We start from the raw sequence: 20,198 nt of genomic DNA, 5'->3' as shown, positions 1-20,198 counted from the left end.
AAATATGATTTTACAAACAAACTACAATTATGTTAGCTTTTAAAAGCTTCCAATCTAAGTACAGATTTGAGCCAAAAATCCATAAAAAGTGTTTTTCTCTCTTAGCAAACGATCAAACTTTTTGTTTTTATATCGTTTTGTGTCTTTATGTGACAACTTTACCATATGTGAAAATAAGAAAAATTTAAATATAGGAAGCATATAAAAATAACTTAAATATCCTAAAAAATTAAGAAAAATAGAGAAAATTCGGATTAGGCAATATCCATTTTAGTTAAATTATTTATGTCAATTTGGTAATATCATCTTATAGACACTCTATGGTAATATCTCTTTATACAAAAAGAAAAATATTTAATGTTTTGAAATAGAAGAAGGCATCGCATGACTGGCAACAGTATTTTTTTTATTCTTAATATCCAGGGAAAAGGTAATGACCTTGACCTGACCTTACCTCTAATATAAAACGGTCAAATTTAATCTAACTAATACCATCTCTTAGTGATATTGTCTTCTAGATTCTGTGAGAATTTCATTGATTTTTAAATACTAGAAATATAAAAAGAATCCCTCCTTAAACAGTTCATCATAAATTATATTAATAATGAAAAAGGTGAAGTTAGATACTAAGTTAGATACACAGATTTCAATATCATGAACATTATTTAATGGGTTAACGCACAAAATAAATCAACCATTCGAATTATGTATATTTAATACATTTAATATATTGGATATATATTTGATTGCTGTGGTAAAATTTAGAAATTTATTTGAAAATTAAGGATTATCTCCCGCATACATAGCTCTGATCCTTCGACGTATTTGACTCCAGTCTTTGGCACCTTTTTTCAGCTCTTCCAAGTCTTTTTTATTTAAATATTTTGGATTTCAAACGTTTCGGCTGGAGCATCACTGAAGAGACAGAATTTGTGGAAATGCGCATCTGGTGCATTAAATTGGTACCGATTATGATTTACATTATGACCCCGGGGTCGAGGCCTCTGCTGGTGGACTGCTAGTCCCCGAGGGTCGCTACAACCCAGTAATCTAGTACGTCGGTACAAGCTTGAAAATGCAGATATATATTTAATTGCTGTGGTAAAATTTAGAAATTCATTTCAAAATTAAGGATTATCTCCCTCATGCATAGCTCTGATCCTTCGACGTATTTGGCTCTAGTCTTTGGCACCTTTTTCAGCTCTTACAATTCTTTTTTTTTTTTTTAAATATTTTGGATTTCAAACGTTTCGGCTTCAGCATCACTGAAGGGACATAATTTGTTGAAATGCGCATCTGGTGCATCAAAATTGGTACCGTATATGATTTACATTATATTAATAATGAAAAAGGTGAAGTTAGATACTTAGTTAGATAAACAAATTTCAATATCATAAACATTATGTAATAGCTTAACGCACAAAATAAATCAACCATTTGAATATTTAAAAGTTTAATACAAAATACGCAAGTATATATCTTACCTATATAAATAAGAGGCAGAAATAAAATTATGTTTCGGCTGCTGAAGAATCCTATCTCTGTTCCTAGCATTTATCCCAACTGACTTTCATTTTGATTTGAATTTAAAACTTATATTTCTTCATCCAAAACCCTAAAATTTTAAATGTACTTTTAATTTTGTGTTTAATTTTATGTATATCATTTATTCTTCATTATTTCATATAAACAAACAAGTGATGGTCATTCGCACCAAACAATTCGACAACATTCTTATTCTGAATAGAAAGATTAAACAAGCTATGATTATATACACAAACTAGTCACCCTTAAGGAACTTTACGTTAAAGCAATTCATTTGTTACTTTTCCTCTTAGGTTTAAAGATTCTGTCATATTTCTATTTTAGGCTTTTTCTTATGATACTATCTCAAACTAGACCTGCAACATCATTCATTCAAATTCAAACTAGCCCCGCAGCAACACACACATATATATATATATATAGAGAGAGAGAGAGAGTTGAGAGTGTGAATGTATGATTTTTTATGAACTCTTTCCTCAAAAATAATTTGATTTTTCAAAAATATTTTAAGGGCTTTATTTCCATATAAAACAGGTAATCTATGCTCATACATAGTCTCTGACCCAGCATCATAAACCATACATTGGGATTTAACTCAATAGCTGTGTATACATCTGCATAAAAATCCTTACAAAGATACATAGCGGGTTTTGTTACACCGAAAAATTACTCGCTTTGAACAATCTTTTCAAATTGCGTTAAATTTGGAAAAAAAGTTAATGCATTTTGAAAAAAAAAAAATCTTTTCAAAGTGCGTTAATATCGACCACATTAACGCCATTTTCAAAGTTTTTAAAAAGAATGTGCACGACTTGTGTCAAATAAAAAAAAATGTTGATGCAATCACTATATTATTAACGCACTTTGAAAAAAAAAATTTCAAAGTGCGTTGATTTTGTCCCAGATTTAATGCACTTTGAAAAACATTTTCAAAGTGCATAATTTTTTTCAAAGGGTTCCAGTAAATGCTCTACCACGTCTCTTTCTTTACTCCTCACTAAAATACTAACGGCAGTGAAGGAGAAACTTCAAGAGTACTGTACAACAATATATTCGAGAAGTGGTGTAAATCAGATGTGGATACTTAAAAACTCCAATGAACTGTTAGAAAATTTGAAATCAGTAACATCAAAACTTTTCAACTTTTCAACACTTTATACAACCATTCCCAGACTTTTTGACATAAAAAACAGCTGCTTTTTAAATAAAAATGGAACTTGTAAAATTACTTACATTGTCATTGGTCATTTGCAAAATTATTTTGAAACATTCTGATTGTACACACAAATACTCCGAAGTTGAGATTAAAAAGATGCTTGAGTTTCTGATTGACAGTATCTAGGTAGTGTTTGGAGATCAAGTCTTCCAACAATCTGTCGAAATTCCCATACGTACCATTGCGGCCCTTTATTAGCACACCTATTCTTAAGTTAATATGAAGCAAAATATATTCAAAAACTTCTACAAGAAAAGAAGAAACACTTTCTGTAGTCTTCAACTCGACATTTCGATACATCGACGATGTATTATCAATTAGCAATAGTTACTTCAATTCATATGTCGACTCGATGTATCTCAGTGAACTTGAAATAAAAAATACCACAGAGTTTGACACATCTGTTTCATATTTGGATATCTTACTAGAAAAAACTTTAATTGTAACCTAATAACAAAACTCCAATCGTCAATTTCCCTTATTTATATAGCAAGATACCCTTATCACGAAAAATTTCAAAAACCAGGCAAGCTATTGACAAACAAGTTGATGAAACAAGGATATGAACGGTGTCGTTTGAAGTTCACAGTTCTATGGTCGATAAAATGCCCTTGTTAGCAAATACAACCTATAATTAAATCGAATGCTAACTGACGTTTAGGCCATTATTTACACATTGATTGTCTACGGACTTTTTCCTTTTGCCCGATCTTGACAAGGAGCACACGGCTAGTGTGACCGGTCGACAGGAGATGCTTACTCCTCCATGATACCTGATCTCACCTCTGATGAGGTCCGTGTTTGCTCTGCTCCAAATTTGTATTGTTTTAATGACATTTTGAGCTTGATTACTATTCGTTATCTCCATATTCCATTCTGTATATTTGAAGAAAAAAAATTAGTTAAATTACACTTATATTCTCGTTTTCTATGTGTGGATAATAAATGCATTAATTCATCGTAATATGTCATTTACTTTATTAATCCGTCATGGCTTTTTCAAAGAAAGGTAGATTATTGGGATATCTGCATTTTTTAAAAATCTTTTTCAGCAAATTCTGCAAAGTGATGGTCAAACCGGGTTTCTTAAAGCTACCGTTCATGGCAGAAAAGTATATGTTGCAAGATGTCCTACTTCAAAATACATAAACAATGGAGAATGTGTTGATCAGTGCCCTCCATTCAAAATTTCAATATATAATGGCTTTGCAAAAATATGCGTTACAAGAAATGAGATGTCTTTTTGTCCGGTCGGTTCTTGCGAAAAGTTCTGCTACAAGCTAGAATGTGTGAAGATGTGTCCATATTATACTTTTGACTTCAACACATCATGTATTGCACAGTGTCCCAAAGATGCCAATTTCGTAGAAACTCTTAACTGTGACGATGATTGCTATTTTGTAAGGAAAACATGCTTTTCAAAATGTCCCGATTCTTACAATTACGAGATGAATACACCTTTCTTCACTTGGTGCTTAAAACAATGCCCATTACACACCGTTAAGAATAATTTTACTTGTGAACTCTCGTGCAGTTCCGATGAACAATATCTATTTAACAACACTTGTTGGGAGGCGTGTTCATCTAGTCACAAATACGTGTTCCTTCATGTCTCTAAATTCAATGAAATGTTAATGTGTACGGACGATTGCCATAATCTAGTGCGATATAGAAATCAGTGCATATCAAGATGTCCATCATCAACTGTTTTATACAATGGAACTTGCTATTCTAGCTGTCCATCAACACATCCTTTTCTTTATTCTTCTAAATTGAAATTTCGGGATGACGTTCAACTCAATAAGTCTGTCGTTGCATGTGTTAGTGAATGTGGGAATAATTACAGCATTTTTAATTCTACATGTATGGCGGTGTGTCCTGGCTCATCTCCGTTTTCACTCAACGGAAACTGTACACAGACGTGCGCTGAAGATAAACCAGTCCACATTATAAAACAGACAGAGTGCATTCCATCCTGTCCCTCGGGTTACTTTCTCTTTAACGATACAGACATCTGTTATGACTGTTGCCCAGAACCATATTTGTACACGTACAATCAGACATGTCACTCAGAATGTCCAGATTATCTTCCTTTCCAATTGGCACATCAAAAAAACAGTTTTACCTTAACTGGGCAATCATATCAACCCGATTTGTATTATGAATGTGTTCAAATATGCCCGAATCTAAATTATCAGCAACAATGTGTTGATTTTTGTCCATCTAGTGCTAAATATAAATCACTCAAATCTTGTGTAAATAAATGTTCTACGGATCTACCTTTTTATTTAACAAAGCAAGAAGAACTTTTCTATAAGAAGGAGACTATTTGCGTTAAGTCGTGTCCAGCATACTTTGTTAATGATACAAATGTTTGGACATCAACATGTCCCACAGATTCTATGTTTCTTTTCAACAATATTTGTCTAAAGCACTGTCCAGTATCAAAAAAAATTTGCTGAAAAAAGTCATTCATTTTACGTTTGCGATCGAAACTGTCAACATTTGTCTTTCAATGACATATGTGTTGATAAATGTCCAGATGCTGCAAAATATCAATGAAATTCAACATGTGTAAGCAAATGTAGTAACTCATTATTGCCTTACTATTATTCAAATACAACCAAGGTCAGAGCTCGATACTACGGCTACAAGATGGAAACCAGCTTCTACTGCTTGGCATCATGTCCGATGAATTTATATATCTTTGACGATAGATGTGTTAATAAATGTCCCAAAGCACTATGGAAAAAAATGTCTATATGAATGCCCCCTGTCTTATCAATACAAAATACCACCACTTCAAAAATGTGCAAATGTTTGTCCAAACAAAACGTACTCATATAACAGGACTTGTGTTCCAATTTGTCCAGACAGAACGTTTCAGTTTCAAAACAGGTGTGTCTCAGAGTGCCCGGACTCCCATTCTTGGAATTATACAAAGAATGCTTTTACCAAGCATGTTCAATATTCATGCGTTGATGCTTGTCCAGTAACTACTTTTGAATTCAAACCTAATAAAGTTTGCTTTAATGAATGCCCAGATGGTTTTTTCACCGACCGTAATGAATGTGTTAAAACATGTCCGAGGAACAGAAAACTGGTAAATAACTCTACTAAAGAGTGTACGATGAACTGTACTGACATGTACCAGCATGGGAATTTTTGTGTGTCCCTTTGTGTTGAAGAAACGTATGTATTTCAAAATTCATGTGTGAAGACATGTCCCTCTTCACATTCTCTTAAATATATATCCAACAGTAAAACGCCAACCCAAAAGTGTTGAGTCAAAGAATGTTTCAACAACACATATCTTTTCAATGGATAATGTTTCGACGTTTGCCCAAAAGGACTGCTTGCTTACAAAAGAGATTGCGTTAAGGTATGTCCATCTTCACACCAAATTATTAATGTCATTACAAGAGAATGTATCCAGAAATGTCCAAAGAATCTTGTTTTATCTTATCCCAATAAATGCGAAGGCAAATGTCCACCTAGGAAACAATTTATTGAAAATGGAACGTGTGTAAGCTCTTGTAACAACAACACTCGATTATATTATCCAATTTCCAACGGATACCTCTGTACAAACACGTAATCAGGAGAGTACGTTCGATTTCAGGAGTAATTGTTGTGGAAAAAAATGTCCAAACGACAGAATCATAATTGATGAAATTTGTATGCTTCATGAAAAATGCACAGACCATTCACTCATCGAATACACAGTTAAGGGTAACGTTTGTAAACATGGATGTTCTCCTGGAATGTATTTGAATGGGACGAACTGTATATATTCTTGTCCAAATGATATGTTCATTCTAAACAAGACATGTGTCCAGACTTGTCCAGAGACAGCTCCGTATTTGTGGAAGACTTTTGGGATTACTGTTTTTCGAGAGTGTTTACCACATTGTCCATTTTTTACGGTTATTAATAGCTCTAATTGCATTGTTGCAGAGGAGTGCATCAGTTTCTTTGGAGAAAAGGATAACGCTATTCATAATGGAAAATGCGTTCCGCAATGTCCATCAGGGTCTGTGAAATTCAAGGAAAGTCAGTGTAGATATACGACCCAGTTTATTTTACCAATCGTTATATGTTCCGTAATTTTCATTGGCCTTGTTACATCAATTTTTAAGATGGTGTCGTGTAAGATGAAGAAACTTATATGGTAAGTCTAAAGAAAGACAGAGAGGCATTTGTTTATTTAAAAAAATGAATATCATTCTTATATTTAAATCGAATTTTCATACAGTATATTAATATAATTACAGTTATGATGCAGCAAAGCCTTAATTTTTAAATACAAACTTCGATATAAAGAAGATCTTTAATCCATTTCTTGTGATAAATACGTTGTTGTTTCAGAATACGCAACAAAAGTCTGATAGAATAAATGGACAAAATGAATTCACCAGTTTAACTGAGAACGAAACTGAAGCAAAAAGCATAATCGAAGACTTTGGAAGACAACCAATCGAGGAGAATGATTTTACAGGTTTCTCCCAAAACGGAAATATTATTCATAATTTGATAGAAAATGAAAAAAAAGTCCTCCGAACGAAGACGGTGATTTTAAAAGCTTGATCCATGGTGGGAGAGCAGTTAAAGTTACCTCCAAAGACGACGAAAGACAGCCAAATGTGATAGAAAATAAATTACTTATGGGAGTGCATGAAATTTAATGTTACCTTTCATTATTTTTTAAATTTTTCTTATAGTAATAGGACTTATAGTTATTCCGGCGTAAAGATTATAACCTGCTTTTTCAATAAAAATGGAACTCGTAAATATACTTACCTTGTCATTGGTCATTTGCAAAATAATTTTGTTAAAAGCATTCTGACTGTACACGCAAGCACTATAAAGTTGATATTAAAAAGATGATTGAGTTTCTAATTGACGATATCAATGTAGTTTTTGGAGATCAAGTCTTTCAACAATCTGTTGGAATTCCCATGGGTACCAATTGCGCCTCCTTGTTAGCAGACCTATTTTTGTATTCATATGAAGCAGAATTTATTTAAAAAAACGTCTACATGAAAAGAAGAAAAAACTTGCTGTAGCCTTCATCTCGACATTTAGATATATCGGCGACGTATTATCAATTAACAATAGTTACTTCCATTCATATGTCGACTCGATATATTTCAGTAAGCTTGAAATAATAGATATCACAGAGTCTGACACATCTGTTTCATATCTGAATATTTAACTGAAGGAAACTCTTTCTAACAACAAAGCTTTATGATAAACGTGATTACCTCAATTTTTCAATCGTCAGCTTCCCTTACTTATGAAGCAATATACCCCCATCACCTGCATATGGGGTTTATGTCTTTAAGTTGATTCGATACGCAAGAGCATGCTCTACGTATGAACAATTTCTAAAACGAGGCAAACTATTGACAAACAAGTTGATAAAACAGGATATCAACAGTTTTGTTTGAAGTCATCATTTCGCGAGTTTTATGGCCGATAAAATGACCTTGTGAGCAAATACAACTTATCATTAAGTCAACTTCTGACTGACGTTTGTTAGGCCATTATTTGCACACTGAAATGTCGACGGATTTTTCCGATTTCCCGATCATGACAAGGAGCACTTGGCGCGTGTGACTGGTCGGCAGGGGATGCTCACTCCTCCATGGCACCTAATTCCACCTCTGATGTTTTTGGAGGTCCGTGTTTGCTATGCTCCCGACTTGTATTGTCTAAATGGACTTTGAGCTTGAATACTGTTCGTTATCTCCATATTTCATTCTGCATAAAACCCAATATAACAACTTTCTATAAAACACTCCATTTTGTATAAAATAACAAATTGTTGATGTACTTTTCAAACTGTCTCTTCCTCACCTATTGACGATAAAAGAGTCATATCACACTTCAATATGATATTTTAGGTAAGACATGTTTGATCATGCAAACTTATCAGGCGTATAAAATATAAAACGGTTACAAATGAGCAATTTTTTGCAGATATTTCATGAAGATCCATCTATCAACATGTATGAGTAAGGTGCGTGCCATTTGATAAATCAACTGAAATGCGTATATTATGAGTCCATGAAACACAACGATAAATCTGCACTTAAATGCGAATGCCAAATGTAATGTTGCTTTCTTCGGATTGAATTACTTTCTGCAAAATAATAATTTTATAAAAATTTTACTTTTTAATGCACTTTTATAATGTACATGTATGTAAGTGTGGTTTCAATTCAGCAAGAAACTATTGACAATACCTCGGTATTAAAAAAATCAATGAAAAAGACAATTTCTGAATGTAGACGTCATCATTTTGCATGTAAACTAAACTCTAGCTCCACCACGCTGTTGGGCAAGTTTATTTATCTATTACTATTTTTATTTATTTTGCAATCTTTACGCCATCGAAAGAAGTTTAATGGAAAGAGTATTATTTAAAGAAGTAAATTTTTGCGTGTGATATGGTGCAATATTGCTTAATTTCCAATATTACAGTGAAGTACCTACAATTGACACGTGAGAAGCTTGCATATTCCTAATTAAACAATAACATAAAATTAATTCATCGTAATAACACATGGTAATAACTTTTAAAACAGGTCAGAAACTCCATGTAGACCCTTTTCTTTAACTCAAAGTCGTTTTAGAGATATAACATTGATCTAATAGATACTTCGCCTTTTAACTGTAAAAGCGATAAAGATCTTCACGTAATGGCACGGAACTTCAACATGTGGATTCTCCTGTTATCTTTGATTGTAAGTTCTGGAATTGAGTCGATAGTGTAAAAGGTTTCAACAATCGTTTTTTTTTTTAGTTTTTCTCTTCATCATTCGTGGATTGGTATGGATGCATGTTTCATATGATATTCTTTCAATTTTGTTCATACTTTGTATTTTGTGAAAAGGTGAATGTTCTTAAATCAAGCTTTCGGTTATGAATTTCTTTTCCAAGAAAAAGTTAGTGAAATACGTACATTGCTAAAACGTTTACATATTCATCACTCTTATTTACATAAAAGCTATACTTGTATGAATCTTTGTGATCTAGATGCACCAATGTCCCATTCTTAGGTGAATTTCTCTTGTATCATGTGCTGTCCACTACAAGTTGTACATCGACTGAGGTGATAAGGTCCCAGTCCTCGGCTCTCCACTTTTGTTGATTATGTCCTAGCTGCAATACTTACACTGATTACAATTACGATAGTGTCTATACACGAAATGTCACTGATCCTGCATGTTCCACTGCTTTTTTACGATTCTTCTGTCCAAAAAGATAACATTTCTGTTTCCCTGCCCAGTAATACTATGAGCTGCTATCTCTTCACACCAGTTACACGGATGAGCCCTAAATCCTTTATGGATTGCCCAATTAATCCTCTTCATCTCAAATCTACTGGAAGGCACCACGATCTCCAGTCCTTGATTTTTGTAGTTGTTGTGAAGGAATATATGCTGGACATTTTTTAATTTTTTCCTGTTCTGAAATTTTCTTGTCAGTTTCTCAACTCTCAATTCTTGCTTCAAAACGATAATCTTTCTCTGCCATCTATTTTTTTCCGCTGCTCGTCTGGCTTGTTTCTATTCCGTGCAAAATCTGTCCAAACATACATAATCCACTGATTATCGTACGTTGCCATGCCATCAGTCTTCTGGTAGATTCCTACCAGTTATGCATTGCGAGCTGTTACCATATCGTTACCAAACTTCTCCCTTTCTGCCATGTAGTCACCATCCTAGTTCTACATTTGACCTTAGATTTAATAAGATTTCTTTTAGTTAAATTCATAACACGAAGGATTTAATTTTCACTTTTTTATTAAGGGTATTAGTTAATGTTTTGCTACACATCTGGGTTTTTGTCTAAAGAAAACCAGATAGAAGGTTTACAACCAAACCATTTAGACCATTTTCTCAAAAATAAACTAATCTTGTGCACCTTTTTTCGAAGTGTTGAAGGTATGAAGAGTGTTAAGGCAATAGCAATGTATAATAGCTTTTATGTATCGATATTTATAATTTTTGACTATAATGTTCTAAAAGTTCATGAGATAAATAATAAAACAGAGGTCTTTTTCGCAGGGAAATGTTTCTCCCGCTGCAGTACATCCGGGAACTTCTAGTCATATGACAACCACAGCAACTACATCCACTCCTCGTCCAACTCCTTCTTCGAAGGGGGGGGCATAAAAAAAACAATATTGATCGTATGGCAGTCAGTTTGTCCTTATTACTAGTATTACAAGGTGAAAAGCCATGGATCTGTGAGGAATTTCGTATTAAACGTACATGTAAAGGACTACTATCGAATTCACGGAATTTCTCCTCCGACACATAAATATATTTCTTTGTTATCTTAATTAAGAAAAATTACAAATTACATAATCCTACCTTAAATAATTTTTGCGTTTGAACTGAAATACAAAATTAAATAGTTGTACATTAATTTAATCTAATTATGCAAATAAATGATATATAATTGTAGCATTTCCTGTGTGATTCGCATTATTCCAGAATTATGCATTATTGCATGTGCTACCATATTCCATACGAACACAGGGCTGATATCCACAAACCTTCTTCTCTTCTGGCGACCGAGGTACTTTATGTCTCATTAATGGACTTTTGCGAGAAGCACTGACTTTTACAGTTGACAGCTTACTTAAAAATTTAAACCTGCGTTATGTACGGAGGTACGGAATTGATAATGGCTAAGAAAACATAAATAGTGGTTATTTCTATGGTATTAGAGGCACTATCATTACTTACCAATACTAAAGATGATTGGAGGTTGAATAAAGTTACTTAAAACACCATATTCATGAGAGATACATGTAGTATTTATTTTCATTTTCTAAAGGAATTACATGTAAATGAAGAAGAAAAACATCCCAGAAGAAAAAATTAGACAGGAATTGGTTAAGGTGGTAGGGAAGGGGTTGAGGGTAGGATTGTTGCCGTTTGTTTTCTAGACAACGTAATACAGGCTTTTAATTGGCCCATTATTATTGTTTTATTAACTGTTAAGCTAAATATTGATATCGCAAAAGAGTTTCCATACATTTTCCTGGTGTAAAAGTAAGCCGTCAATTGTAAAAGTCAGCGCTTCTCGTAAAAGTCCATTACAAACACATAAAATCTGTTTAAAATATTCACTTAGTTGTGTACCAGTATCATATTAATTAATTAAGTTCAAAATAAGGGATGTAATTTGTTGTGGTTTAATTTGGGGGAGGGGGGGGGGATATGAGCATTCTATATTTAGTTTAATTATAATTTTATGTCCCGAAGACTGTTATGCTGTTCAAACGTCGACTTTGTAAAATTTTTTACATTGCATTAACATATTACATAATATTAATATTTATAAATAAGATCAGAATTTTCTTTCTTTAGAAACGGATGCACGAGTTATTTCAAGCAGGGAATTACGTAAAGAAGAACATGACAGAACTGAAGTTTTATAGTATGCGGTGCTATCGTATGTGTACCCGCACCAATTATAACCCAGGGGATAACACGACACTTTTTATGGTCTACGATGATCCCTAATGTCCACGTAATTATGTATATAAATTTTAAAAGTACGAATAAAACCTATTAAACGATACTGGCAACTCGTGTATTTCTTGAATTTTTTTCTTGACAATAATTTTTTTTAGCCATTTAAGGAATGGATTTAAAAGCTACTCAACTTATATTTTATAACCTGGGTTGGGGCAATTTACATTTTATAAAGCGGTTTATAAAAATGCGTAAAATGTTCTAACCCAGGTTATACCGTTATAACTTTGGAAGCATTTAAATTCATTCCTTATAATTTAATTTTCCATCATGAAGTATAGATAATAAAACAATTTCTCCTTCAAAATGCCTGCGATGCGATATTTAGAGTGGATTGATTGATTGATTGTATGTTGTTTTACGTCCCATTCGAGAATTTTTCACTCATATAGAGACGTCATCATATACCGGTGAAGGGCTTCAAATTTTGACCTTTACTCGGCACATTTAGAGTGGAAATAAAATAAGAGTGAAAATTATTTATACATATTGAATTCTGTTCAAAGTTGAGCTTACTGCATTTGTGGTAGGTGATTGATTGATTGATATAATTTTCGTTCCTTGCAAGATTATTTCACTCATATGATACATCACCATAAGGGCTTCAAAAAAGATAGGCAAACAAGGCGTGCAAATGCCAATAGATTCAAATGTATCAAAATCAAACTCAATTTGTGAACTAAGTATCTAGAGCAAGGTTCTAATTTTTGAAAGGTGTAAAATCGTGAAAAAAAACTTTTCCTTGGAAAAATTCTCTGGGCAAAATTTATTATATGGTAAATTAAAAATTGAAGGATTTTATGGGATTTTTTGGGATTTAAGCGATAAAAATCCTAAGAATTAGTTTTCTTAGATATCGACACGCTAACCACTACACCATACATTTTTACTCGGCACCCAGGGTCATTGAGCAGTAAATGTTCTTTAAAGTGCCAACGCTACCGTGATACAGCGTCTTGTTTTTTTTAATGTGTCATCCAAAAAGACCCCAAACAGTCACTTCAAATTGTCGAGCGCTTGTCAAAGGATCAGTTGTTATCTATTACTTACGGTTGTCATGGAGAGGACGCGAACCCATGATCTTTCGATCACGAGCGAGCCCTCCACCTTGGTGTATGGATATATTACTTTGATCATGCAGACGCCTTGAAAATGGACACTCGGCTCTTAGAAAATATACAATGTGCATTGTAGGTCATATGCAGCATCCAAAGCATCACTTGTAACATGTTATATTGATACCTTGAAACAACAGTTTAAACATTTTTATAAAATACAGCACCATTCAAAGCGGAATATCCATTCCTGGTAATGTCATTAATATTTTAAAGTGATTCACTGATCTTCAAAATATATGCCTCTTAGAGCTTTCAAACCATGATTGAAAGCATGTAAGCTCAAATACAATATCAAGGAGAGTTTTTTTTTAAATGTAGAACTTGCAATCAATTGGGAAAGTTTCTGCAAAACGAAAAAAAAATCATTACCTGTCAATTTCAACGATCAAAAAATATAAGTACTACATGTAGGTCATCTACAGATTAACAAGCATCATTAACATACATTGCTATAGATTAAAAGAAAATTTCAGATTACATGTATATAAGTCGGATGAGTATTCATGCTTTGGTTTTTCAAAGTATTTCCTATACTGACCAATGTTGCATAGATGTTGCATCTTGGGTATGTACTACCAGACATGCTTCCTCTATATAACCTTATTTTTTTTCTGGATGAATGCATTTTATGAAAAAAGTACGTTTCTTAGTAGCAACAACTCCGATGTCAATCATGATCCAATTAACAATGGATACATACATATAAAAGAATAGTGCATACAAGTAGAATTAAGCTGATTTCGGACCTGTTAGTTAAGTCAATAGTATGAAATTTTGAAATATATCCATTTTAAAGTGCCTACAAGTACAACGGTGCCAAACCCTACGTAGATCTAGCAAGCGGGCAAAGTTGTTGCATTGGGGAAATATAGTCCAGTTTTTTTTTTTTCGAATGCAGGTCCATTCAAGTGAAAAAAAGCCCAAGGTTTTTTAAACTTAATTTTAATAAGTCATACGTAGGGATTTCACTTTCACTAATTTTGACATTTAAGTGAAAGTCTTTTGAACAGCTCCTTCTTGCGATCATATCGAGGCGGATCAATTACATATCTTTTTTAATAACCCAATAAATGCTGTCTGATATAGAGCAGACCTCTAATGACCTAGGCTATTTATTTACAAGTAAAGAATCAATAAAATAATTATTCATTCATTTGCAAATTATTGTCCCCCTCCCTTAACTCTATCACTCGAACTATATTTACCTATTACTCTTTATTCGTTATAACATTCCTAATTTTTCAGCATTATTAGGTGGCAACCTTGGGTATGCGACATGACAAAGGACCCTCTAATACAATAGGCTCTGAAAGAGTTACTGGAATTTCAAACATTTCTGTAGAAGACATCTAACATGAAGCAGATGGTCTACTTCTATATAGACGACCAAACAAGATACAGGAGGGTCAGTAAGTCCAGAAAGTGATAAAGAACTTTTGTAGTAGACGTATATTTTATTAAGTAATCTAATAAATGATAAATAAATAAAATAGATTTAAATAAAAAAATAAATAAAATCTTAAAGTATTTCTATTACTAATAAAGTATTAAGTTATATCACCCATCCCTTTAGATCCACCTACACAGTTCATACCTACACTCATTCATTGGTTGTACACTTGCATTCTATTGGTAAAGAGGTTTTACATTGTCCAGCGTAAATATTACTCAGATTTGAACATCATAGTCATGTAGACATGTAGAAAGTTCTTTGGTGAATTTGCTGAATTTATTTAAATCTACATTTATTTATTATATTCCTGACATTAAATTCCTGGACAGAGACAGAAATGTAAGTACTAATATTTTAACCTTTTAATCTAATTAATTAGAATAAGATATACATGAGAAACTAAGAATTTGTTACTTGGTAAAAATTATGTCTGTAGAATATTTTATACCTTTGGTTAGATCAGATGTGGATAAATCTGATATTTCTATTAAATATCAAGATTCTAATAAATGTAGACGGATAAATATTTTTATAAGAAATATTTTTGGTGTAAATACAGAGTTATTGTAAAGAGCATATCTTTAGGAATTTATTTATTATTAATATAGTGTATCACCGTATCTGAAAGACCTATACATTGTAAGTCTGGACTTGGTTCAATAAACCGATATGCATTGCTATTTTGTTATTTTTTGGTTATATTAGAGAGATAACTCTTCACAATTGTGGAAAGTAATTTTAAAGATTAAGATTGTAAGAGTTATTTACCTTTACACATGTAAAGCATATTTAAAAATTCCATAGAGTGAAATATTTATTTATGACACTATTTGTATAATGATTCCTTTGTATGTCTACTATTATATTTTACTGTACTATTCTAATGTTATTGTATGTTTTATATTAATTTCAGAGCCAGTTACTAAGTATGTTGTGATATCTTGATCTGAAATGATAAATAGATAATGTTAAAAACTGAACAGCTGCTGAATGTTCCTCGACTCATTTCGACGACATGCCCTTCTTTACTTTCTCTTAAATATATATCCAACAGTAAAACGCCAACCGAGAATTTTTGTGTTCACGAATGGTTCACCAATACATATAGTTTCAAGGCATCATGTTTTGACATATGCCCTGATAGACTATTAGATTGCGTTAAGGTATGTCCAATTTCACACCCAGTATTCAATATAACAAGAGAGTGTATCAAGAAATGTCCAAAAACCTTGTTTTATTGCGTGGACCCTGAGGTCCACGCAGTAAATATATTAACGGAGTTAAACCGGATGCCATGGGCTTACGTCAGACTACGCATGCGCGAGGATGCTAGAGAGTTCGCCTCTAAGACAACTTGCCCGTAGACTAATTCGCCCTTTTCGAGTTAGAATATGCCAATCATTGGCAAACCTCGCTCTAAAATCTGCACATCGTATTTATGTATTCTTTGGCGTAACCAAGATCTGAATTTCTCTTTAATACATATATCCTTATAGACAAACTAAATTCTATTGTACAAGCATTTTAAATAAGTAGGAAGAACTTATAGAGATATATAGCTTAACAGCTTGAACATGTTGAATTAAAACCACTAGGTTTTGAAAGATAGTCTTTGCCATGTTTCCCGGCATTAGTTTTGTGCATCAAGGTTTGCAAAATAATTTGATAGGCAGCAATCCAAATATAGCTTGATAAAGGCCTATAGCAATGTTTTTCCATGTGGGGGAGAGGGACAAACATCCGGAAAAAAAATTCTGCGTACTACAGATCTGTGCTACACGTGTACCATCTATCTTTCCAATGATAGGATACTTCCGTATAAATCTAGTACAGATGTCAAGTCCCAGCCGTTAAGCATTACATGTATCGAAATACAGTACATTGTAGCCCGACTTTTTTAAGTTAAATGACAAAACTATAGGCCAATCGGGAATAAAATTTAACAACTTTGCTATGAAAGTACAATCACTCAAAGTAGGTAGATCATTGTTAGAAAATGTTAACGAAAGGTAAACCTGTGCCACCTTTCAGAGTAACCAATGAACTCGTCCATGGATGCACTAACGGTCGTTGTAACAAGAATAGATATGGGTTACCCCATATCCAAAATATTCGACTTTTAATTTACTCCAATTTTCACTAGAAAAAAAACTGTACATGTCATGAAACTGGTGTATAGTTATTCATGTCTGTAGCAAATACCGTCACCAGTCTAAGCGTCACTAGCAAACAGTACACACACCTGTGCTTGCAAGACCAAATAGCCTAGGTCTACACACGTGCGATTAGATCAATCGCATCTTCTCAGACCTTCTGCCGAGAAGTTACGATTGCAGGTGTTGTATATTTTAAAAGAGACAGAAAAAAAACACACACACAAAATTAATCTTTTTTGTGTTTTTAAATTGATCGAGTTAATCAATAACTTAGCATTGTTTAAGATAACTCGAGACCCTTTAGTAAAGGGGGGGGGGTCTAAGTCATACCACAGGCATTCAAGCCCGTAGCAACGGTTTTCAAAGGGGGCAACCTCCAAAAAGAGTTGACAAGCAGAAATAAATAAATAAATTAACAACCTGTGCACCACCCTGTAAAATCCTATTGGGGGGGGGGGGGCTTCGTCTAACTTTTCGGTACATTTTGATTTCTTTTAAATGTTTGATTTTCTGTATTTTGAACCTTTCCGCAACAAAAAATGCGGGGGAGCTTCCAATGCAAATTAAAACATATATATTCAAATTCTAACAAAAGATTTTTTTAAAGAAAAAGTGAGCCCCCCTCCCCCATATACTACGGGACATTTTGAACCTTTCTCTTCATTGATTAAAATATCCCCATAATATAAGGAGATAAATATTGTCCTTTACAAAAATTTTGATATTTCTTAGGCAAAATTTGTACATGACAATTAATTGTCATGTACAAATTTTGCATAAGAAATATCAAAATTTTTGTAAAGGATAATATTCTCTTATGGGTACTCCCTTTAGTGACTTTTTATGCATACTTCTTAAAGTTAGTTACTTTAGAGGATGGTCCAAAAATGGCATAGCCGTACGTTCGTTCGCTGGAATCTTCTGATGATATCAAAGTGAAATATGTCATGTTACATGTGGGTGGTCGAGGCCCGGGACCGGTATTGTGAAGGTACACGGAGGAAGCAATAAGCAAAACTCTATCTAGAGAGCAGAAAGGGCAGAGATTGAAGTACTTAATATTTTATTGAAAATACTAGATGTAAATAATTATATATATTACAGACTAAACATTCTCTCCCTCTTCCTCTTTCTGCAAAAATAAAGGGGGTTCCAACACCCGAAATCCCCCCTCCCTGGATACGCCAATGGAGATTACGATACCTGCACGCTTAAGACTCTTTTAATTCTGTTGTTTATTTTAAAGGCTAAATTACAATTGTGATAGATACCTAGATCAACATTTCATATTCATATCATTTCAAGGTCATGATTTTTCTTATCATTACAGCCTAATTAAGCAGACTTAAATAACGATGAAAATTAGAAAAAAAAGATTAAACTTAATTACACCTTTGTAAACTCACTAAATCTAGAAATTTTCTTTGAATTTCATTTCGAAACACATGCATATGGCCCACGTATTGCAGTTCTTTTTTAAAGGACAGCAACTTGTCTTATACAAATAATTGTGAAGAAAAATGTCCAACAAAAAGGCAATTCATTGAAAACAGAACGTATTTTAGTTCTTGTAACAATAACACTCGGTTATATTATCCAATTTCAAACGGATACCTCTGTACAAACTCATGTTCAGGAGAATATGTTCAGTTTCAGGAGACCAAACGTTGTGGTAGGAAATGTCCGTATGGTAGAATTATAATTGATGAAGTTTGTATGCTTCATGAATAATGTACAGACCATACAGAATATACGAAAAGGGCAAAGTTTGTAAACATTTATCTTCTATGGAATGTATCTGAATGGGACCAACTGCATATATTTTTGTCCAAAGGATATGTTCATTTTAAATAAGACATGTGTTCAGACTTGTCCAGAGACAGCTCCATATCTGTGGAAGAATTTTGGGATTACTGTCTTCCGAGAGTGTCCCATTGTCCATTTTTTACGATTATTAAGAGCTCAACTTGCATTGTAATGGAAGAGTGCATCGGATTCCTTAGAGAAAAGGATAATGCTATTCATAATGGAGAATGCCAGGGTCCGTAAAATTCAAGGAGGTCAATGTAGATATACAACCGAGTTTATTTTACCAATCGTTGTATGATCTGTAGTTTTCATTGGCCTTGTTACATCGTAAGATGGTGTCTTGTAGGATGAGGAAAAGTAAAATGGTAAGTCTAGGATAGCAGAAAGGCATGTGTTTTAATAAAAAAAAAAATAAATATCATTCTTATATTTAAATCGATTTTCATAGATATTAATATAATTACAGTTAAGATGCACCAAAGCCTTATTGTTTTTAAATACAAACTTCGATATCAAGAAGATCTATTATCCATTTGTTGTGATAAATACATTGTTGTTACAGAATACGTAACAAAAGTCTGATAGAATAAACGGACAAAATGAATTCACCAGTTTAATTCAGAACGAAACTGAAGAAAAAAGCATAATCGAAGATTCTGGAAGACAACCAATCGAGGAAAATGAGTTTACAAGTTTCTCCAAAAACGGAAATATTAATCATAATTTGAAAGTAGATGAAAAAAGTTCCCCAAACGAAGACAGTGACTTTCAAGGCTTGATCCAGAGTGAGACAGCAGTTAAAGTTACCTCCGAAGACGACTAAAGACAGCCAAATAAGATAGAAAATAAAATAACTGTAGATGTACATGAAATTTAATATTACCCTACATCAATGCATGTTGAGACGCTTTTTTTTTTTTTTTTTTTTTTTTTTTTTTTTGCTTAAGACCAGAAATAATGATTTTGTACTATATTTTGTAAAATATATATATATATATATATATATATATATATATATATATATATATATATATATATATATATATATATATATATATATATATATATATATATATATGTGTGTGTGTGTGTGTGTGTGTGTGTGTGTGTGTGTGTGTGTGTGGGTGAGGGTGTGTGTGTGTGTGTGTGTGTGTGTGTTCTTGAAGTTTATGTACTTTTCAAACTGTCTCTTTCCCTTCAATTGAAGATAAAACACTCACAAATCAACATCATATTTTATGTAAGACATGTTAACAGGCCAAAAAAGAGCTATAAATGGGAAGGTTTTTGCAGAATTTTTGTGAAGATCTATTACTAAAACATGTATGAGTAATTTGTCATGTG

The 20,198-nt window shown here is 33.0% G+C and overlaps 1 pseudogene; it reads left to right on the top strand.

Moving 5' to 3' along the window:
- Nucleotides 1-1,343: 1,343 nt before the first annotated feature.
- Nucleotides 1,344-7,269, top strand: LOC133185030 (proprotein convertase subtilisin/kexin type 5-like; annotated as a pseudogene).
- Nucleotides 7,270-20,198: the final 12,929 nt, after the last annotated feature.

Source organism: Saccostrea echinata, unplaced genomic scaffold (assembly GCF_033153115.1).
Source record: "Saccostrea echinata isolate AGI-Se365-2 ecotype Australia unplaced genomic scaffold, CSIRO_AGI_Sech_v1 ptg000012l, whole genome shotgun sequence".
NCBI classification, from domain to species: domain Eukaryota; kingdom Metazoa; phylum Mollusca; class Bivalvia; order Ostreida; family Ostreidae; genus Saccostrea; species Saccostrea echinata.
Note: the sequence above shows the minus strand (reverse complement) of the source record. Positions and strands in the feature narration are given on the sequence as shown.